Source organism: Pleurodeles waltl, chromosome 3_1, assembly GCF_031143425.1.
Source record: "Pleurodeles waltl isolate 20211129_DDA chromosome 3_1, aPleWal1.hap1.20221129, whole genome shotgun sequence".
Classification (NCBI taxonomy): Eukaryota; Metazoa; Chordata; class Amphibia; order Caudata; family Salamandridae; genus Pleurodeles; species Pleurodeles waltl.
The window spans coordinates 82259959-82283777 of NC_090440.1; the positions used below are offsets into that span (position 1 = coordinate 82259959).

Genomic DNA, 23819 nt, shown 5'->3' on the forward strand with positions numbered 1-23819 from the left:
CAGGAAGAGTGTTGCAGATGGTCGTCACTGTAGCGCTATGATTCTGTTGGGCTTTGTGGACAAGTGTTTCTGGAGATTCGCTCTGGTGGTCACCCTGGGCTGTTAATGCTGTGGTCTGTATTGTGTAGAGCTGGATTAATCAGCGCTTCATGTTGGCAGGTAGGAAAGGTGACAGGACTTTGCACAAACTGTAGCAACGAGCCCAAAACTACAGGATTTCTCTTTATCTTCAAGGAGGAGCTCAAATGAGGCCACACCAAGGGTCCAGGAACTGGGTGGCATCTCTTGGAAATCGGGAACTCCCTCCAGCAGAGGCCAGTGGGGCTCAAGCAGGTTCAGTTGCAGGTACAATTGCAGGTCAAGGCAGTAGGTCAGCTGAGCAGATGCAGAGAGGCCTCTGGAGCTTGCTATGTTCCTATAGCTCTGCAGGAGGTCTATCAGCTAACACTTGAAGTCACTACAACTTAGGGTGAAGGGTGCAGGTCAAGTCTTCCTTGGAGGGGTGCAGGGCAGGCCTCCAGCAACTGAGTAGCAGGATGGAATTCCTCTGTACTATCCACAAGTCCAGGAGTGTACTGAAGAGTTGGGTCTAATTATCCAATATGTATGCCTGATGCCTGCTTTGAAGTAGCAGAAGCTTCTGGAGATTCCCTCTACAGAGGTGTTTGGAATTTCCTGTTTCTCTGCCCTGGTCCCAGGCTGTCTGAGGGCACAATAGGCTAATGTGAAGTTCTTTGTGTGTGAGCTGAGTCACTGCAATTGAAGTGCAAGTGTGGTAGGTGGCAGTTCATACCTGCCATCTATCCATGGATGGCACTTCCTGCTAAAACCCAGACCCTCTATTGTGATTCTGTCTGGGAGGAATACAGAAAGGCCATCTGCAAACTACACCTAGTCATGTGACCCAGGAACAGGCTGCAGAAACCAAATAGTTAGGCCAAGAAAATGGCAACTTTCCCAAAGTGGCATTTTCAGAATTGTGACTTAAAATATGACTTTGCCATTAAAGGGTATTTTAAATTACAGCTCCTCAGACACCAAACATGACTTTCCTACCTGCTCCCAATCAAACGCTACTGCGTATTAAATGTAATAAGGCAACCCAATGTTATCCTATGGGAGAGGTAGGCCTCACAGTAGTGAAAAATTAATTTGTGATTTTTTCACTACCAGAACATGTAAGATTTAAAGATCGTTTAAATATAATGCACCGCACCTTATTGGCTGTCTAGGGCCTACATTAGGGGTGACATATGTATAAAAAAGGGAGTTGTAAGCCTCGCAATGGGTTTATTTTGCCAAGTCAAATTGGCAGCTTAAAACTGTCAACAGGCTGCAACGGCACCCTACTATGGATGCCCCATCTTACCAAGTCACAAGTGGCAATATAATTGAAGAAAAGATGTCAGCACTGTGAGTATTGTTTCTGAGAAATGCTTCTTAAAACTCTGCATCAGTTATATGGCCATAGCAAAGCCCATCTTCTAAAACTCTAGCTGCGTAAAGCATCATTTGAATAAAATGCTTTCATAATTTCAAGAATCGACTATAAAAATTGCTTTATCAGATACAAAAGAGGGTGTGCTTGTTATCAATCTTCATTTATAGAATTCAAATATCAGAATGCAGAAAAAGGAAAATGGCAGACAAACTTTGTTTAATGTTGTAGGGAGCATTGTTTGGTATTACAAATGGTTAGCAGGTTAAAGGTGAACCATCCAGAAGACGGCTGGCATGCTGTTGTTCATATTCTGGGTTGTGCTTTAAAAGTACAGTGGTGGGTTTCAAGAGACCTGCTAGGCAAGTCTTTTGAGAGTTTGCCTGGAAGCCCCTTCTTCCGGGCCACGGAGCCCAACGCAACTCCCTCTGCCCTATCTCTATCCAGCATAGTGATTTTTGAAAGAGAGTAAGGAGAAAACTAGGCAGTAACTATCTTTTATGTAGTCTGCTCAGATGTAAGCATTTTGGCCATTGCCGTCCAGGGGCTCCTACCACGTCCTCTCATGGTAAGAGGAAGAGAGGTTCCAGGTGTAGGCGAGAGTAGGGTGAAAACATGAAAAAATCTTCACCATCAAGGCCTGCGGTAGTGACACAGTCAGTCAAATTCAAGGCATGCCAGGGCTGCTGTATCTCTCTCCTGTGTGATCTAGGGTCCACGCCATATAATCTTTCTGTAGCTCTCTGTCTTTATTTCTTTTCACTTCCCCGTAGAGGATTCTAAATGTTCATTTGGCCACAAGGAGATTATACCAGCTCCTGATGTCCATAGCTTTTTCCCTGGAGCCACCTAAAGATTTTTTTATTATATTGTTTTATATTTCGATATGTGTGAATCTGGTGTCAGTGCAAAGATTGTGAAAAGCATTTCCTTTTCTGTTTTTGACCCTCACAGGACCTGCCTTGATTGGTTTTGAAAACTGCACAGATTGATCTCCTGCATGTGCCAAATTGGATTTAGTGGATATTGCCCTTTTTGTGATGTAAAGAAGAAACAGGAGTGACATTGAGATCCCTAGGAGGCTTTGAGCTATGTACAGAAGTGGATGAGATCACCCAAAGGTAAGTACTATACAGCACTTGATATGGTAAAGAAGTAAACATTTCTGGCTTTGCTGTCTTTTGGAGAATGAAAACTCTGGAAGGAGTAGGTTGATGGTTTTAAAGTAGTTCACAGAGGCAGCAAACAGACTCCCATTGAAATAGGGTGCTTGGATGGTAGAATAAATGGGAGAATTTTTCTAATTTTCAAGAACAAAAAAACTGTAGGAAAGAAAAATAAGCTCTGTGAAACAGAGTGCCCAGACTCTTAGGATCCTATTTATACTTTTTTAGCGCCGCATTTGCGTCGTTTTTTGACGCAAAATCGGCGCAAACTTACAAAATGCAATTGTATTTAGTAAGTTTGCACCAATTTTGTGTCAAAAAACGACGCAAATGCGGCGTTAAAAAAAGTATAAATATGGGCCTTAGAGTTTCAAGGGTAGGAATATGGCCTGTATGGGTCTGTCTGGTATCATCCAGCAAAATGCAGCTCATCAACCAATAAAATCTCGCTTTTATTGCTAGTTTTTAGGACATTGTTTGATCATCCTTCTCAGGTTCCCAAGCAATGAGTTTTCTTTTCCAAAAAATAAAATTGGTCTGATCGAAGTTCAATGAGATATGAAATGGTCTTAACCCCAAGTAATCAATTAGCCCACCCACGTGTTCTACATATAGATTATCAGGAACCCGGGAGAGGGCTGAACCCTGAGGAGCATTGAAGGCCAATACCATATCAGAAGAGTGCAATGTAGGAAGGGAGACCAGATGAAGGACTCCCAAAAAGATCATCAAGTCCTGGGGCAGTGAAACAGTCAATCAAAATAGTTCTATCTTGGATCCAGTTCTCTTTGTATTCAATCTACACTCCCACTTCACCTTACAATAGAACATACTTCAGTCTTTATTTCCACTTGTATTCTGTCCTTCCCATACTACTTCTCTTGAGTCCATGATAGGCTGCTTTCTACTCTCTAGCCCCTATCTGGTAAAAGTATAGCTCTGCTTTCCATCTGCTCCACTTTCAAACATTTATATAGGATATCCACCATCTCTGCTGTAAATCTATATGCTTCCTCTTGCATCCTTTCCTCCTTGCATCACAAGGTCTATTCTGTAATCTTTCTCATTTTATGTTTTCTACCTATGTTCCCCTAAACCCAGGACCTTTCTTCCCCTTACTGTAAACTCTATGCCAACACTTTATTGACTTTGTTCTCCTTTGTAAGACTACCATCTTACCTCCTGCTCATTTTTCTAATCTTTGTAACCTTGTACTTTCATATCCATTACCTTTAATTCATTGTATAGTGTTTTTTTAAAGCACTATGCAACTTCAATAAATTAAACGGAAAGAGAACTGCCTAAATATGTAGAAGAATCTCTAATATTCTCTCAGAGAGGAAGATTTTTGTTTGACCTATGATCAGGGCCTAATTTCAAGTTGGGTTTTAATGAAATGTTGCTTGACTTGTTTAGTAAGTGAAAAGTCTGTAAGGTCCACCACTGGAATTTCCTCAGCTACCTGACAGAGGAAATTTTACTGTTGCCTACTCCTCCAGATTCAGCAACTCATGCTCAAATCGGAAGATTATCCTTTGCTACCCAACTGTAAAGCAAACTCACTCTTTTCTAATGTCCCAGATTAGGGTGAACTTGTGATTGTACAGTTCAAGAGATGTAAATCTGATGGCTTTATTTCCACCTGCGGCCTTTAATCCCACTGGTGGATTGGCCGCTAGTGTTGTTACTTCTTCCACATATCAGAAGATTATGCATTTCCACCCAGTGCTAACTCAGGCCAGCTCTTCTGATGACATAAGAAAGGATGGGTGTCCTATGTGACCACACAGGTGAGGAGGTACATGATACTGACTAAACCCCTGAAAAGGTAAATCATAAAGGGATTTGTCTTTCTCTTAAACCAAAGCAGTGCTTCATTTGCTCATCAGACTTTCAGGTACAGCAATAGAGTGGAAGCACACAAAGGGAAGAGAAAGAGAAAAATGGAAAGAAAACTGTGACAAATGTAGAAAGCAGGTGCTTGCAGGGGTGATATAAATGAACAGGCAGTGTCTGGTGGTGGATTAAAGAAGCAATAGTTGGAACCAAATCTACACAGCCTTGATATTCTGCACACCAACTTAAAATACCACACTCCATGGTCTTTTGAGATAAGGTTTGGGCCCCGGCATTTTGATCCAAAGCTTGGGGCCCAGTATCTATTCTTTTACAAATTTTGCTCTGCACCAATGGATCATCATTGCTCTAGTGCCTGTCTAGTTCTCGTCCCAGTCTCAGCCGTGGATCGTGCTAGAAAATTAAGGCCCATATTTAAGAAAAAGTGGCGCATCAGAGCTGATGCGTCACTTTTTCTGTGCCCCCTCCTTACTGGTACCGAACAGCACGATGGTTGTGCCATATTTATAACACGGTACACCATGTTTTTTTTTAAGCTATTGTGGCGTTTTGCTACACTACTGTAAAAAATGTTGACGCTAGTGTAGCAAAGTGCAAGGAGGCCCATAGGTTCCTAAGGGAGCCCCATTTTAACATCTGCTCTGAGCAGGCATTCAAAATGTCGCCATACATGGCGCAGTGAATTCCGTTAAGAACGTCCCCCTTGCATAGATTATGCCTGGCACAGGCATAATGTGGTGCAAGGTGTCACGAAGTGGCGCAATGCATGCATTGCGGCACTTTGTAAATAAGGTGTGGAAAAATACACCTTAGCGCCTAATTAGCGTAAAATAAATTATGCTATGGTGGTGCTAAGGTGACGCAACGGGTTCTTAAATATGCCTCTAAATATGTTGACTTTTCGAGTATGGCCAAACCCTCTTTGTTGCCCTTGCCCTCTTCTTCCCTCCCCTCCAGTACAATTGTCAGACTCAAAAGCTATTTCTTTAGCCCAAACAATTTTGCAGGTCAAGTAAGCATTATGTTCTATCTCACGAAGTGATGAGGTAAATGCTCCATTCCCAGCCACCCCTCTTGCTCCCCAAAACAAAATTCTCAACTAGGAGGGTCCCCCTGAAAAAGGTAAAAAAGCTCGCTGCCTGGCCCAATCCTTTTCGAATTGTTTTGAGGGAATGACAAAGAATTGGCAATTTTTGCACTATGAGGCATACCTGTGCACTCAGATAAACTGCTTTGCATAAAACACCTATTTTCAGTCATGAAACTGGCACCCGGTAATATACAGTGAATTTGTAATTTTTGCGGCTTGACATGAATTCTGTGGTTTTTCTGCTTCTACTCACATAGCTGGTCTTTTATAATGACAGTCAAATGCACTTTTTTCAATTAGCATGCCACTTAGTTAACAATTCTGTCAGCCTAATGATAATTCGTATTTTTAGCATATTTATAAACACTTGGCATGGCTGCATTTGCAAGTGGTACAATTTCTGAATATTTCGGTGGCATTCATACAGCCAGTAGAAGTGGGTTTTGTTAAAGAGCAGACATGTCTATTTTTATCGAAATCACCATCTTGCTGAAATACAATAGACAGACTCTTGGAAATTCAGTTGCAGGAAACTCGTAGGACAATACAACTGGACTTTCAGCGTCTACCTGGGACTTAAAATAGACATTATTTTATGTTGAAGCACAAGTGACATACGAAATAAGGGCAACAATCATATGAAATCCAGTGCCTGTTATAATATGTGAGATATACTGTATTTATGCACAAAAACTATGATAAAGATGTTTCAATGATTTAAAGAGATTTCGAGGCAACCCGTGCTCTATGTGCTATTGACTTGGTCAGGCATTTGCCTGGCAGACCGGCGGGCTTTGGGTCCTAGTCACCCGCCAGTTCTGGACATCCCCTGGTTCAGGATCCTCCAGGGGTTCGTAAAGTAGCATTTTTTTGAGCATCTTCAATGCTGCAGCTCCTCCCTCCCATTATCCTTTTAAACAAACGTTGGTCCTTCCAGGCACCTGTGCACTGTGCATGTGCACATATTGCAGGACTGCTGGAGCACAGGGAGCTCAAGGCATCTCAGTCAGTCCTTTGCTGGATGTATCTTCTGCTTTCAGTACATAATACTTGGAAACAATGAACCAAAAGCTAAAGGGGAACCCTCGAACCACAGCGGTGTTATGATTTGTCGTCAGTTCTTTTTATGGAGTGCTCCAGGTTCAAATGTGGGACATCTTTATGGTGAAGTCACTCAATGACATTTTTTTTATACTCGAATTTTATTGATTTTAAGAAAAAAGAGAGTAATAAAAGAAAAACTATTAATACGATGGGCAGGTTCCAAGGCAATACATATATTCAATGCAAGGTTATTGAAACAGGAGTTCAGCAACAATTGACAATGGATATTATAATGCACATTTCTGTCACATATTATACAGCAACAGCCTTGTTTGTCTCGAGTGATCGTCATTGTTAGAAATTGGGTCTCTAGCCAGGAGGGGTATGCACCCTGTCCAAGCAGGGAACACAATCCTAGCCAAGGTAAATCAGATACACACCCTAAATTAACCTGTGCTCAGCCCCTGGTAGCTTAGCACAGATCAGTCAGGCTTAACTTAAGAGGCAATGTGTAAAGTACCTGTGCAACACTTAATTACAATAACACAGTGAAAGACACCACAAACAGACTCAATACCAGGTAAGACATATAGAGAATACTTATTTGATTAAAACAAGACCAATACAGCAGTAATCCAATAAGTAGATCTTGAGATATGCAATTCGGAAGGTTTAGGTGAAAGTAGCACGTACAAGGAAAAAGCACGAACGGTGGCTATCTGGTCACAAGTTCAGGCCGACCGCAATGGAGCACGAGCCCGGTGTCAATTCTGGTGAAGTTGCGTGGTGAGGCTTTGCAGGGCTTTGTGTTGCTTCATGGTGGTTTTGATAAAAACCCAGAAGGCAGAGCACCTTAGGCCTACTTCCAGGGATGCAGGACTGGAGTGGCACCACTTGGCAGGGTAGACTCACAGATGGCAGAGTCCAGGTGCTGTAGCAGGTGAGTTGCAGCAGTCTTGAATGTTCCTGAGATAGATTGCAGAAGAACAGGGGGCAAGCCAACAAGCCTTTGGAGACTCTTGGGTCCAGGGATGTAGAGAGCAAGTCCAGTCCCTCTCACTGCAGGACAAAAGTAGAAGCCAGCAGGCAAACACAGCAAAGCAAGTAGCAAAGTGGCAGACCCTCCAACAGCACAGCATGCAATAGCCCAACACAGCAATGCAGTTGCAGTGTGGCAGTCCTTCTTGGTAGTACAGCAGTCTTTCTTCCTGCTAGAGTGTCCTTGGTTCAAGTAGAGATCTGAGTTGGTGGGGTTTGGGGTCCTGTATTTATACTTTGGTGCCCTGGTTCTGGAAGGTGGGAGATACTTACAGACCTTCCTTTGAAATGTATAGGTGCCCTGCCCCCCCTTGTGGGAGGACAGGACAAATCTATTCAGGTGTAAGTGAGGCAGTGCTTAGCTCCAACCCCCATCACGCCAGTTTATGGCTCAATAAGGCACATTGTCACACCAAAACTCCACTTGTGTGTGGCTGTCTAGAGGGAATAAACAAAGCCCAGCTGTCACCTAACCAGACGAGTATTCAGGGGCAGGCAGAGGCACAGAATGGTTAAAGTAAGAAAATGCCCTCTTTCTAAAAGTGGCATTTTCAGACTTACAATTTAAAATCCGATTTTAGCATAAGTTGTGTTTTTCAATTATGAGTCCAGATACATCAAACTCCACATTTCAATCTTTTCCCTACTGGGAGTTACACTTAAAATAAGTTTTAAGGTAAACCCAATGTTATCCAATGGGAGATATAGGCCTTGCAATAGTGTAAATTTAAAATTTTCACTACCCGGACTTGGTAAATCTAAAAGTACATGTCCAACTTTTTCAAAACACTGCACCCTGTCCATGGTGCTAACTGGGGCCTACCTTACTGGTGACTTACATGTAATAAAAATGAAGGATTGGGCCTGGTAAGTGGGTGCACTTGTCAGGTCGAAATAGCAGTTTAAAACTGAATACACAGGCCCCGCAGTGGCAGGCCTGAGTCATGTTTAAAGTACAGTAGTGAGTGGCACAATCAGTACTGCAGTCCCACTAGAAGCCTTTAATTTTCAGACCCTGGGCATATGTAGTGCACTTTACTAGGGACTTACAAGTAAATTAAATATGCCAATTGTGTTTAAGCCAATGTTACCATGTTTAGAGGAGAGAGCACATGCACTTTAGCATTGTTTAGCACTGGTAAAGTTGTAAGAGTCCTAAAACCAACAAAAACAGGGTCAGAAAAATAGGAGGATGAAGGCAAAATGTTTATGGATGACCCTGCAGAAAGGGCCATTTCCAACATTCATGTTAACCCTCTATCTATGTGCTTGCCAAGGAACCCAGATTTTTTCCCTATTCCTGGGGCACCCCCTGCAAATACATTGGCCCTGATTACGACCCTGGCGGTCGGTGGTAAAGCGGGTAAGACTGCAAACAGGCCGGCGGAAAATAAATGGAATTATGACGGTCATCCGCCACTTCACCATTCCGACCGCCATGGCGTTGATGACTGCTGGGCTGGAGATTTCGGTCTCCAGCCCGGCAGCCACCACTAGACCGCCAACGGTATCAGGACCCTGCATACCGCCATGGATTTCGGGTGATTGGGAACCGCCATGAGATCCATGGCGGTAGGCACTATCAGTGCCAGGAAATTCCTTCCATGGCACTGATAGGGGTCTCCCCCACCCCCGCTACCCTCCATGAGTCCTCCCCCCACACCCCACACCCCCCTGCCACTCCCCCAAAGGTGGCACAACCCTCCTCCCCACCCTCACCCAACTTGCACATATACACATATACACACACCTACACGCACACACCCCCAACATGCACATACATGCACGCACACATACATCACGACAACACATACCCGCACACATACAAACAGAGATGCACACCGACCGACCCACACACATTTCCCATACACACCCCTGCACGCATACACGCACTCACACACCCCCTCTACACACACACATGCATACCCCCATGCACGCACACAACACACATCACCCCCCAAACCCCCTCCCCTAACGGACGATCAACTTACCTTGTCTGTTGGCCCTCCGGGAGGGGACGGGATCCATGGGGGCAGCTCCGCTACCAGCACACCGTCACCAGAACACCGCCACACCGAATCATGGGACGTGATTCTGTGGGCGGTGTTCTGTTGACGTGGCGGTGGAGGTTGAGCAGCCTCCACTTTCCCACCAACCGCCAGTATGGCTGCTGGCGGCTTTCCATACGGAAAAGGACGGAGGGCTGCCAGCGGTCATAATATGCGGTACGGAAGACCGCCACCACTGGCGGTCTTCAGCACGGCGGTACCTCGGCGGTCTTGCGAAAAGACCGCCAACGTCGTAATGAGGGCCATTGTCTCTTCATCAGCATACACCAGTCCTTACCTTTACTCCAGTCTGCTACATTTAGAGCCTGACCTGATCCCTAATTTCTGGCTTTATTATGTTTTGCCACTCCCAACTCCAAAGGCACTAAATGGAAATTTGATCACTAAGTGCTTGATGCAGACACCTATTAACAACAGGTAAATCACAAATGCTGCAGACAAAACTGAACCTTTCATTTCTTAGCGGCGGATAAATTGAGGATCTTTGAGGTTAGTAATAACACAGGTGAGATGCACTGTTTGATGATGTCTGATTGAGTTTCGGATTTCAGAATGATCCTTAATTCTATGACATCCAGATGGGTTGTTGATTCCAAAATGCCTATTTGTTTGATGATGTCAATTTGGGTTCTGAATTGCAGAGTGCACTTTTTTGGTGGTGTGAGTTTGGCTTTTGAAGGTCTCCTTGTCACTCCATCAGGTTTAGAGTTCACTATGTACTTTTGTTTGATGATGCCAGATTGTGCTTTTGGTTCAAGGATATCCTTCTGTATAATGGTGTATGGTTGAATATGCGATTTCAAAATGCCTGTTTAATTGTAGGGATCTTGTTTTGGCGTACATTTCCCTTAAAAAGTCAACTGCTGGTAATATAGGATCTCTCCTTTGTTTCAATTATCCCATTTATTTCCTGGATCCCTCTCTGCATTCCACTTTAAAGTGGGCAGCAGACAGCATTGGCACAGTACAAAAGCAAATACACATTCATGCCTTTGTTTGATGATGCCTGTTTGGGTTTTGGATTCCAGAATTATCTTTTGTTTGATGTTGTGTGGTTGGGTTTTAGATCCCAGAATCCACCTTAGTTCTATGATGTAGAATTGTGGAGCCTAAAAAGTGAGTATGATCAATGATGTTTGAGAGAGTTTCATTTAAGGAGTAAAATACAGATTATAAATTACCCCTTTTAAATTATAAATGTGTTATCTATTGCTTGCATTCTTTTGGTAATGTACTGCTTTATCTCAATTCATTTATAATGAGTTTAGTAACAGGGCAATTTTGTCTCTGGCAAAGAAGCTACCTATGTGTAATGATATGGGACACTTTCTTTTAATGGTTGTTAGGGAGGTGGCTGTTAATGTATATATAACTGTAGAATTGTAGCATATTTGCACAATGGTCTAATGCCTTGGAATATCACACTATAGTAATCTCTATTGAGACTTTTGCACTGCTTTTACTCACGCTATTTATCTTTCATCGCAGAGTTTTTTTATGAATGTGTTCAATATTATTTAAACATGAGATTTAACCGGTATTTCAAGCAATACTTGCTTTGAGTGACCTTATTTTAGGCTGGTAGTCTAACAAATGTTTTTCCATTGCTGTATGCATTTGTTTTTTATGGCATACTGCTGAAATAAAGATTGATGATGATGATAACAAATTACATATTTTTTATGTCACCATGTATGTACTTAACTCTTCACTGCAAACTACTTTGTATTGGCAACTAGTCAGTATCAACACTGTACACAAACACTAAATAAATGAAATCATTGGACCTTCTTTTGACGATGCTTGCTTTTTTTGTATTTTTTTGTATTCCATGATTCTCCTTTGTTTGAGGATGTCTGGTTTGGATGCCTGACCACTGGAGACACGTTTGATCTGTCAAGCCTTAAGTTTGGTTGTTAAGGCACAAACTGCTTGTCGTATATGATGTCTCTTTTAGTTCAGTTCTTGTACCTTGTATTACTTTAACAATTTCATGCATGCTTCTTTCAAGTGGACATCTTTGGCAACAGTTCTATAAAAACACAATATAACTTTATTTAAAAAAGGCCCCATTGTTTGATCACACCTAGTTGTGTTATGGATTCCAGAATGCCCCTTTTTGACAGGATGCACCTGAGTGCAAATTCCACATCAGTACATGAGCTATGATTGGATCTGGGGGTATCCCACATATACCGTTAGGGCAGATAGAGTGTTCTTTAAATTTGATTTGTCTCTAAATTAAAAGCCAATATAGTTATGAAATATGATAGTAAGAAAGACATCTGTACTGAACAATCTACAGTATATAAATGCTAGAGTCCGGATTGAGATTACAGGGGCGGTATGTACTCCTAGCGATGAAGTCCACCATGCATGTGTTACAGTTTTCTTGTTTCTATCCTTATAAATTATTAATGTACTAAATGGGTTGTTTATTTTTTCTGTTAATTTAAGGGATATTGCAGGGGCGTAACGCATTCCCCTGCAGCACGGAGGTGAGGCGTGGGGCAGTCATTCGAGGCCCCATACTTTTCAGATGCCCCTCATTTAACCCAAGGCCACTGACTAGCTAAGAGATATGAGGGGACTCGGGGGACCCTGATTACATTCTGTAGGGAGGGCAATCATTTTGAGTTACGCCACTGAACTATGTTGCTCATCACTAGAAGAAATATTTTAGCAGGCCAGGGATCTAATAAGGAGCACAACTTTAGCTTCAAGGCCAGTTCTTTTACTTCCATTACTGATACTGAAGGAAAATGTGTGTCAGTATTTGAGATTTATATTCAAGCACACATTAGTCTCATCATTAGATGTTGAATATTTTCATAGAATATGTTCATATTTCTATTCTATCTTAATTTATTTTACAGTAACATAACATAATCTATATTAATATGATTATTCAAGGTGGGATGTGTATATAGGCATTGGAGCAAAGAGTGAGTATGAGTAACTTGGGCAAGAGGTCAGTGAGGAGCACATGTAAAACAAGAATCTGATTTTGGTTCTACATAGTTAAAGGTGAGATTGCCATGCTTGAAATGATGGCAGTTCTTTGAAAATTATTAATTTACTAAATTGAATGCCTTAACGTGAAGCAAACCAAGTGATTGAGGAAAAGATTGAGGCCCACGTAATGACCTAGATTTGGGAAAGAGAACATCATTCGTCTTTCAAAGAGTGAATCAGTAAATTCTGTAAAGACTCAGATGCTGATAGACACAGTGACAGACAAGTCTAAATATGATTGGACAATGAGCTAAAGAAAAGAAGATTTGCATACCAAACAGGGTTTAAAAATACATCTAGAAACAGGATGGAGTTTGCCTTGTGTGAATTATCACTTTTGGGCCAGAGAGGGAAGATTAGAAAAATCATGATGCTCAATATTTGCAGTCCTTTTAATGATCATAGATATATCAAGAAGAAAAAATGGAGAGAAGGGAGTGAAATTACATATATGATTTTTTTAAATGAAAATAAGATTATTAATGTCAGAGTTGATCGATTTCGGGATTATTCTTAACTGAGTGAAGACTGAAGAGAATAGGGAGAAATGTCTGGTACATAGCAAGTAGTGATTGCTTTGTTTAATAAAGTTGGTGACCAGGAAAGTGCGAGGACATTTTGTTAGTGAAACCGAATAAAGCTATTTGTCAGTAAACATGAGGATCTTTAAATCCCCTCTTGTCTTTGCCAGGACACAGCATTATGCTGCTTTCACTGATTTGAGGCTGTATCTCGTGTGCAAACTGTGAAAACTGTTCAGACAGCTGCATTCTAGATGCTTTGGAGATACTGCAGTGGAAATCAGGAAGGCCATTTCAACCATCTGTTTTGGGGGTTAGCAAATTTCTACAAACCATGTGATTCTCACGGAGTAGGGTGAAACTACTAGCTCAGGCTATTTCAAGCAAATCGGTAATACCAAGTATTTTACTGTAACCGAGGAGACATCAAGCAGCATGCCTAACAATGGAATGGAATATAATGCCTTCAGAATGAATTTGGTGGAAGAGTGATTTGAGGTAAATACTGCATCGCACTGGTTAAATGCTGACCCGCTGGGAAACACTGCATGTAACATTCAGGGGTGAATAAAGGTGTGAACCCAATCTTAAGTATTAATGTGGGATTATGGGTTGGTTGGATTTCACCCTTAAATATGCCCGCCCAGCGATATTGATACCAGGAGTATCAGTAACTCTGGGCTAGGGAGAAGAAATAGTCTCTATTAAGAGATTGGGGTACAGCACACAGTAAAATGTCTTTTCATACCAATTTATGATTGTTTGCTGTTGGACCTGGCATCCTTGGCCTGGTTTCACCTGTCTTTCTGCCTCTTGTATTTTTGACTGTGTGCTGGATTTCCTTTTTGTTGGTTTTGGTACTCTGGGCGCTTTACCACTGCTAATCAGTGCTAAAGTGCAAGTACTCCCTCAGTAAATTGTGATTATGATTGGTAATCCATGATTGGCATATTTGATTTACTAGTAAGTCCCTAGTATAATGCACCATGTGTTCCCAGGACCTGTAAATCAAATGCTACCAGTGGGCCTGCAGCACAGATTGTGCCACCCACATGAGTAACCCTGTAAACATGTCTCAGACATGCCATTGCAGTGGCTGTGTGTGCAGTTTTGAACTGCCAGTTCGACCTGGCAAGTGCACCCACTTGCCAGGCCCAAACCTTCCCTTTTAGTACATGTAAGGCACCCCTAATGTAGGCCCAATGTAGCCCCATGGGCATGGTGCAGTGTATTTAAAAGGTAGGACACATACTAGTGTGTTTTACATGCCCTGATAGTGAAATACTGCCAAATTCGTTTTTCACTATTGCAAGGCCCACCTCTCCCTTAAGTTAACAGGGGATTGCCTTGAAAAATCTTTTAAGTGTAATTTCCCATTGGGGGGAGATAGAGCTATGGAGTTTGGGGTCTCGGAACTCACAATTTCAAAATACATCCTTTAGTAAAGGTGTTTTTTTAAATAGCATGTTTATGCCCCTTTTAGAAAGTGGGGATTTTCATGCTTAACCACTCTGTGCTTCTACCTGGCTTTGGACTACATGTCTGGGTCAGGATGACAGTTGGACTGGTTGTGAATTCACTCTAGACAGTCACTCAAAGGGAGCTGAGGGATGCCCTGCATATCCTGGTCTAGAGTGGTGGGAGGAGCTGACACTTGCACCTGAATAGGGCTGTGCCTGTCCTTACACAAAACAGTCTCCAACCCCGTGGGGTGTGCCTAGGACCAGGACAGGAAAGGCAGGGTCTTGTGCGCTACAAAGACTTTCCCTTGAAGTTTGCCTACTTCAAAGGCAGGAATGAGTATAAGTATTGGTCCCAGACCCCCAGACCTTTAGAACAGTTCTGGATCAAGAAGAAACTCTGCCAAGGAGAAGAGCTGAAGAGCTGTGTGGAGGAGTACTGCCCCTTTCATGTGTATGCTTTGCTGGGTTGGCTTCTGTTTTGGAGAGGACAAAGACTGGACTTTTCTGTGTACCTTGCTTGTGAAGTTTCTCCAAGGGCTTGGACTGAGCTTGCCTCCTGTTAAGAATTCTCAGGGACAGCAAAGACTTCACCTATCAGCCTCTGGGTTCTCGTGCTGAGGACCCTGACTTTCCAGGTGGTGCCCACTCCAGTTCCTGGGCCCTTGGGAGTGAAAGTTGGCCTAAAAACAGGAAGAACCAGGCACCTCGAATCTGGACGACTCTAGAACCGGCGCCGCTGCCCGACTCGGCGCTGCTGCCTGCTCCCAAAGTCGTGGTCCCCGCTGAAGTGCAATGACTGGATCCAATGCCACGGGCCCGGTGCCGCTGGCCTGGCGCCACTGCAGCACCTGTGAAGTCTGGTGACATCATAAGTCCCGTGTGCCATTTCACCGACGTTCGTAACACCCGACTCTGCCGCGGCACCTGCTGCCCCATGGTGTGACCGCAACCCTGTGAAGTCACCTGATCGTGTCTTGACCCTCTGGACTCACCGACCCTGCCGGATAGTCAGGAACCAACGCCTAACTGCCAATGCTGCCTCACCTCCTCTGGCTCCATAAGGAATCCACACCTCACCTCTATAAGGAACCAACGCCTCATCTCCTGCGTAGCAGCACGGAACTGACGCCGCACCTGCTCCAGCCAAGACTCATTCCCCCAAATTCTCGCTACGTCTTTGACCCTGCCTTATTTCTAAGGTACTGTACCTGGGGTCTGTGCGACTCCGTGGCTGGTGTCGCAATCCCTCGCGAGTGTTGGATTGTTGGGAACGACTCCATTACAATGCCATGATAGCACCAGTTGGAGCTATTGTGTTTCTAAATGCTTTATTGGGATTTAATTTTTAAAAATGTAAATCTTTGCTTGTTTATGTTGGATTTTTGTTCTTTTGGTCTTGTTTTACTTAGATAAATATTGACTATTTTTATAAACTGGTGTGGTGTCCATTTCTAGTGTTTTCACTGTGTTACTGATTGTGGGTACAAATACTTAACACATTGCCTCTGAGATAAGCCGGACTACTCTTGCCAAACTACCAAGGGGGTGAGTAGGGGTTATTTTAGGAGTGTGACTCCTTTACCCTGACTAGAGTGAGTGTCCCTACTTGGACAGGGTGTAAACTCACTGCCAACTAGAGACCCCATTTCCAACATTTGCCCTGGTGTTTCACCCCGAGAGTTCAGCAGCTGAAGGCTCTGCGTGACACATCCAATTATGTGATCCTGATAGCACTGGTAAATATTGCCAGACGTCAGTGCTCAACAGTGTCAATAGACACAAGCAGGTAAAATACAGCATATAGGGAGTATTTCTATGAGTTGGTGTTTAACAAAACACATGCCATGTGCAGTGTATTGTGTTACTCCAAATGAATTAAGACCACTTCCCACAATCTTTCTTTAAGGATCTTTTCAATCCTCTGCAGTCTAGCAAAAGGTTGAAGTTATTGCATGAGGCACCATCAATCAAGGACTTCTTCAACAAAGGAGTTTTACGGGAAGCTGACACAATACTGCTGGACAAGGTCCAGTTAAACCATTTTTCACAGCACTTGCCAAGACCTCCTCATTGTTCGTGGCAACTACAGCTGGAAGACAATTCTGAATAAAAAACTGGTATGAGATCATCATACTTGTAACAGATTAGCCAGGGGTTTAGTTGTGCACCAGTCTTACTTGGCTGGAGGGGTGCAGTTAAGTCAGTGAGATTCGGAGGGTGTGGCCCTCAAATCTCCCAACTATAAACAGTGCACTGTAGGGTGGAGGGGTGAGATGATCAAGTATTTAGATGGATATTTTCCATGAGGAACAGGGTCAGTAGTAATTTCATTAGGTGGGCCTCTGAATAGAAAGGCACAGTGAGTGAAAAAACAATGGTATTCAATGCTTTCCTGGGCGATTGCCAATGGTTATACTATTTGAAAGCATTCATCCTATCACCTTTGAATGTTTGTGTGCCCAGTAGTATGCCTGGAAATCTGAGACTGCTGCAGCTTTTCCAATGTTTGTGAATTTCAAAAAGTATTATATTTACACCCATTTAAAGATTACTTCTTTGAGTGCAAATTAACTTTTTGTGGTATACCAGTCCATTTATATATTTAAGTTTCTGTTCCAAAATATGAATAAGATAAAAGCTTTTAGTGAGAACAATGAGAAAAACATGACACATATATAGGAAGTCCGACTCAAGATCCACAGAGCCGACTACCAAGCCAAGAATGCATTTGAGTGGAGTTATACCATTAACACCACCCTGAAGCTACTTCCCTGCCTGTCTCACCTCAGCTTGGTAGTTCTCTCTGGGAACTCATGGCCACGACCATTTACAACATAACTGCCTGGAGTCCCTACCCTGGGATCACTAAGGTGGTCATTATGAGTTTGTCACCACCGGCGTGGTGGAGCAGGACCGCCAAATTATGATCATGGCGGTGAATGGGCTGCAAAGCAGGCAGTTCACCGCCTGTAGCGCCAGGGTGGTGGGACCACTGGGCCGAATGTGCACCACCTTCGGCCCGGCGGTCCACCTTATACCGCTGACGGTATTATGAGTCTCCCTTCTGCCAGGGATTTCCGGGCGGCAACCCCACCAGGAAATCCCTGTCAGAAAGGATACAGGTGACAGGAATTAACATTCCAGACACCAGTATGCAACTCCCCCTCAAAACAGCCACGGAACCCCTCCCACCCGAGCTCCATAGACACCACCCTTCTCCACCCTGAACCCCGTACACACCCCTACCCCCATCCACACATGCACACACCACACAGACACTCACACATCCACGCACACACATTCACACACATACACGTGTCCACGACACGCCCACCCACCGCTGACACACATTCACACATTCACACAGATACCAGAACGCACACAAATACCCTCCCCCCATTTACACACACTCACAACCCCATTCACGCACACAACACTCAACACCTCTCCACCCCTTGACCCCCCTCCCCTGTCGGACGATCACCTTACCTGCTCGCGGTGGTCGTCTGGGAGGGAACTCGGTCCATGGGGCCTGCTCCGCCGGCACCGCCCTATCTCCACAACACCGCCACGCTGATTACAAAGTTGTAATATGGCGGGCGGTGTTGTGATGACGTGAAGAGCCAGAGGAGCAACCTCCACTAGACCGCTGACCACCAGTATGGCTGCTGGCGGCTCTCTGCCCAATTTATGGTGGAGAGCTGCCAGGAGTCATAATTTGGCAGTCTCCTGGCCGGTGTGACTTCGGCGGTCAACTTTTATGACCGCCGAAGTCATAATGAGGACCTAAATGTTTTAACAGTATTTTCATTACACACACACTCGTATTCATGTTTGCTATGAGAAGCCTTGGTCGCAGCGTTGTCAAATGGCCAATATTTATGAAGCCTTTGTGTTGTTCTTGCTCAAGGCAAGATGACACAAGGACAATGCAAATGCTTCAGTGATATTTACAAAGCCGCGCAAGGCCTGATTTGCATGGTCTTGTCTGGCTTTGTAAGAAATGTAACACAAGGCAGCTGCTTGCCATACATTTCATGGATGAAGCATGGGCATACCCATGCATCCACCCACGGAGTTTGGCACATTTCCAGATTTACAAAGACTTACAAGCCTGGGAATGCATCAAAATGCTACGCCTTCCCAAGTGAGGTGTAACAAGGAGAAATATGCTTAATTGTTCTTGTTCTTTCCTCTTTACATGTGCGCTGTCTTCTGTAGCACACATAGAAAGAGGGAAATGTCTCTAAGAAACGTTTTTGTGCAGGAAGGTATCCCTTCCTGCACAAGAACAATCCGTTCTGTAACAAAGGCCCCCGTGCACTATTGTGCAAGGGTGCCTGCATTGGCACTAGGCTGCACCCAGTGCTCTAGTGCCAGAAGAGAGCAGAAATGCTCCATATCTTTGTAAATATGGATCATCGCTCCATATATTTGTTAATATCAAGTATTTCTGTTCTCTCCATCCATGCAATTCAGCTCAACACCTTTGCTTGCTGCCCTGTGTTGCATAAAAGTGTAGTACAGATGCCCCCTTGTTTCCATCCTCGTCTTTTACAAATCATTTAATAAAGGTACTGACACCCCCATGTACTAGGCCCAAGTCGCAAAAAGATGTTAGCACACCAGCAAATTAATAGAGAGAACAGAGCCAGAGTCAAGCCAAGGTTCTGGCTTAGGTCTAAAGTTATATGTATGACTGAAGCCATGAAAATGTTTTGCATATATATTGTAAAAATATGTTCTAGCCTCTTCAAAATTCGAAAAGTGGACTTCTTTACCATGCGGAAGTGTTTCACCTTAGTGCATCAGATTATACCACCACATAAGCAGATACGTGATAGTGTTTAAGCATGAACTTAGAAACATTAATGGCTTGACCCTCTTTGATGATTCCATGAGTGAACTTAGAGTCAAGTTAGTAGTTATGTAAACCCTAAGCATGGACTACATACTTATTATAGATGGATCAACATTATAGTCCAATATGTCAAATACAACAGTTGCTTGTACAGGGTATATCCTGAACTCAAGTATTTAAAGTGCTCTCAAATGTGATAATAAAGAACAAGGAGGCTCTTTGAAATAAAATGCTTGCCTGGATCACACAATTTGGACAATCAGGGAAGCTGGTATTGAGTCCAGGTTATCTATTTTCACATTTTTATTTTCATCCATTTCATCAGCCACCAGATGTATCCCTCTCCTTCTTCTGCTTTACATCAATAAGTCATGGTTGTTAGAAATGGTGTTTCTGGTTGGCTAGGGTATGCACCTCAGCTAGGCAGAACTTACCCACTCTAGTCAGGGCAAGGGAGTTACACGTCCAAGATAACCCCTGCTCACCCCTTTGGTAGCTTGGCACGAGCAGTCAGGCTTAACCCGGAGGCAATGCGTAAAGCGTTTGCACAACACACACATACATGTGACGCAATATCCCCACCACAAAGGAAACACAACACCAGATTATATAAAAATACACTGTATTGTACACAACGTAATTATTAGACCAACATCACATAATAGTACTATCCTGCTACCTTAGCAGTTGTCAGAACGTTACACATTAGTTACTCTGCAAACTAGCAGTAGTCACACATAACACACAGGTTACTCAGTATTCTGCAACATAAGCAGTAGTCAGGAAACACGTAATCACATTAGAACACTTGCCATAAGAATATCATAAAACGCCCATAGTAGGAACATTAGAAAACCTATGGCAAGTTAGGGAAACATATTAGCAAGTTATGCCCATAGAAGGAACATTTGCACATATATGTAAAAGCATCAAAATACAGGTAGGCAATACATCATAATTAATAAAGTCTGTAGCAAGAACTTCCATTATGGGTATATTGGCCCTTTTACAGGTACCTGACTTGACGAAGAGGCACTCCCAGTGCCTAAAACGAATAATGGGGCCCCCGGCGCTCTTCTGTGCAAAACGGGGGCCTCCCTAGACTTGGCAGATAGAAAGGGGCGGCACGCACCCTCTCTGATTCCTTGCCGGGCCCCTTCTGGGACCCGGGATCATTGGGGGCCCCCCCGGGCCTCCACCGGCCCTCTCCAGGGGGGCCCAAGTCAGGGAAATCCTTGAAGGTGGAGGGGGGTGCCTCGCACCCCCTCCTGGGTGAAACGCGGGCCCCTCCGGGGACCCGCTAACTCCTGGGGTCTCCCAGGGCCTATACTGGCCCTCGCACCGGGGAGACTCCCAGTTATAATGCTACTGGCCCGCGAGGGGGCCAACAAAAGAGCCGGTGGCCAGGGCGAGCCTCCAGTGAGGCTGCCGCCCGGCCCGAAGTAGCAGGAGAGTCCTCCGGGACTCCTGCAAGGGAGAGAGAGGCGTCCTCCTCTCCCTCTGCCTCCGGGACTCCTGTGAGGGAGGGAGAGGCGTCCTCCTCTCCCTCGGATGACGTTGCGGCCCCAGGTGGGGCCTGCTGGTGCCCCGGGGGCGCTCCACAAAGCGCGCGTCCCCCGGGAGCACGATAGGAGCGTGATAGCTCCTTCCTTTACTCCGTGCAGTGCCCCAGGGGCACTAAAGTCAGCGCGATCCTCGTGCTCGAAACAGACAGCCCTACCCGGGCTGCGGCAGTGATTTTCTTTGTAGCAGAAACGCGCTCCAGACAGCGCGAGGGCACCATTAAAAGCCCGGGCGGCAGCGGTGATTTCTGGTTTACCATGTATAGAAATTCAAGCAAAGGGGAAGCGCTTTCAAGCGCTAGTGGAATCCCCAAAGGAGCGCTTTCCTAAGCTCCAACTGGGATATCCAGTGAAGCACCTCCCGTGCTTCAGGGTTACTGCAGGGGTCAGGGGCCACAGCACCCTGCCCCTGGGGAGAAAAAAGGTTCAGAAAAGGCCCTCAGGTTGAGGGGCCTTAGCAACAGGCCAGCACAAGAGAAAGGCAGCAAGTGGCAAGTCCTTTACAGTGACCAAGCAGGTCACAGGTCAGCACAGCAGCAGCAGTCCATGGCGGTCCCTGGTAAGTCCTTCCAGCATTTCTGTGGCCAGTTCCATGATGTTCAAAGAGTCTCCAAATTGTGGGGAAAATTCCCCTGTACTTATAGTCAGTTTTTACAGTGTTTTACAGAGGTAGGGAGAGGAGGTTCCAGCCAGTTACAACTGGTTCTGGGAGTGCCCCCTCTCTCCTTTCAGCACAGGCCCCAAACATCAGTGGGGGGTTAACGACCCTACTGTGTGAGGCCAGGGCACAGTCTTTACAAATGCAGGTGTGCCCCGCCTCTCCCTTCTCTCAGCCCAGGAAGACTCTTCAGTATGCAGATGCACCTCAGTGACACCTCCACCCTCCCTGTGTACAGGCTGTCTGAAAAGTATGCACAAAGCCCCAACTGTCACTCTGCCCAGACGTGGATTGGAGTCAAGCTGCAAAACACCAGAATTATAAGCACAGATAAATGCGCACTTTCTAGAAGTGGCATTTCTGTGATAGTAATAAAAAATACACCCACACCAGTAAGCAGCATTTATTATCACCATCACAACCATACCAAACACGCCTACGCTACCCCTCATAAATCAGACAATACCCCTTACACATAAGGCAGGGCATTTCTAATGCAATCCTATGAGAAAGCAGCACTCACAGCAGTGAGACACCAAGTTAGGCTGTTTGTCACTACTAGGACAGGCCATGCAATATGGCACATGTCCTGCCTTTCTACATACATGGCACCCTGCCCATAGGGCTAGCTAGGGCGTACTTTAGGGGTGACTTACATGTAGTAAAAGGGGAGTTCTGGGCCTGGCAAGTAAATTTAGATGCCAGGTCCCTGTGGCAGAAAACTGCGCACACAGGCCCTGCGCTAGCAGGCCTGAGACAGGTTTGAAAGTCTACTTCAGTGGGTGGCGCAAGCAGCGCTGCAGGCCCACTAGTAGTATTTAATTTACAGGCCCTGGGTATAGAGATACCACTGTACAAGGGACTAATAGGTAAATTAAATATGCCAATTAGGTATAAGCCAATCATACCAACTTTAGATGGGAGAGCACCTGCAGTTTAGCACTGGTCAGCAGTGATAAAGTGCTCAGAGTCCTAGAGCCAACAGCGAGAGGTCAGAAAAACCAGGAGGAAGGAGGCAAAAAGACTAGGGATGACCATGCGTATGGCCAAAAGTCCAACAATGGTGTTGTCTTTTATTCTGGGCAGAATACTAATACAGACATAGCAGACATACTCAGGGCCCTAGACCCAAATACCAAGCCAAGAATGCAATTATTTGGGCAGTGTCACACCCCAAACATCCCTTACACCTCCAAAGATACACTCTGCTTGGCCTTCTATAACACAGAGAGAGGCAAGGTGATCAAATAAGTTCATCAGGGGTCAGGAGTTTTACAGTATGAATTAAAAGATTTTAGCAAAGCTAGCATACAGAATATACCAAAATGTGCAAATAATGTCTGAATGGCACAAACTAGAAGGATACAGATCCTGAACAAAAGCTCTAGAGCATAAAGGCTGCCCAGACAGGGCATAGAGCTAGAAACGGAGACAAGACAATGTACTTTAAGTATGTAGTAGAGAGAACCTCAGATGCAGGAGGAAGATAGTACACTTATAATTGAAACAGAGTAGATATTACAGAATAGTTAAATCTGAAATGTAGGGGAGCAACTTGAAAATGTGTAGAAGGATTAAAAAATAAGTGACTCTCAAGGGACTGTACAATATAGATGAGTGGTCAAACGAGGTATGGTGAGATGGATGGATGCATCACTCCAAGATAGATGAAAAGGAGAGATAGGGGTAGAATTCAGATAGAATCAAGTCAAGAAAATCAGTTCACAGATAAAGTGACAAAGTTGGATGATTAAAATCAGAAAAAGCCAGAAGGAAGGAACTGAAAAAAATGTTACTATAGAAACATAAAGATCGTGCTGTACATGGGTGCAATAGTAATTCAGTAGGATTGGTTAAATATTGATGCACCACCATACATGACAGCAGGTATGAGAGGCTTGAATGCCAGAAAATAATAGCAGGAGCCATGGGATTTGTATGGAGGGTTCCTTATAGGTCTATTAAATGTTTTTAGGATTAGAATGTCCTCTGCATGGTATACATGTGTGTACCCATGTATCCCTGCCCTCACTGACA

General features: G+C 44.3%; 1 protein-coding gene across 1 annotated transcript in view; it reads left to right on the forward strand.

Annotated features, from left to right (window-relative positions):
• The first annotated feature begins 2406 nt into the window (after positions 1-2406).
• SHANK2 (SH3 and multiple ankyrin repeat domains 2) overlaps positions 2407-23819 on the forward strand; it is a 2270638-nt gene continuing 2249225 nt past the window's right edge. The window contains exon 1 of the mRNA XM_069221873.1: positions 2407-2559. The gene's annotated coding sequence lies outside the window, so the exon portion shown is untranslated. The remainder of the gene's footprint in view (positions 2560-23819) is intronic.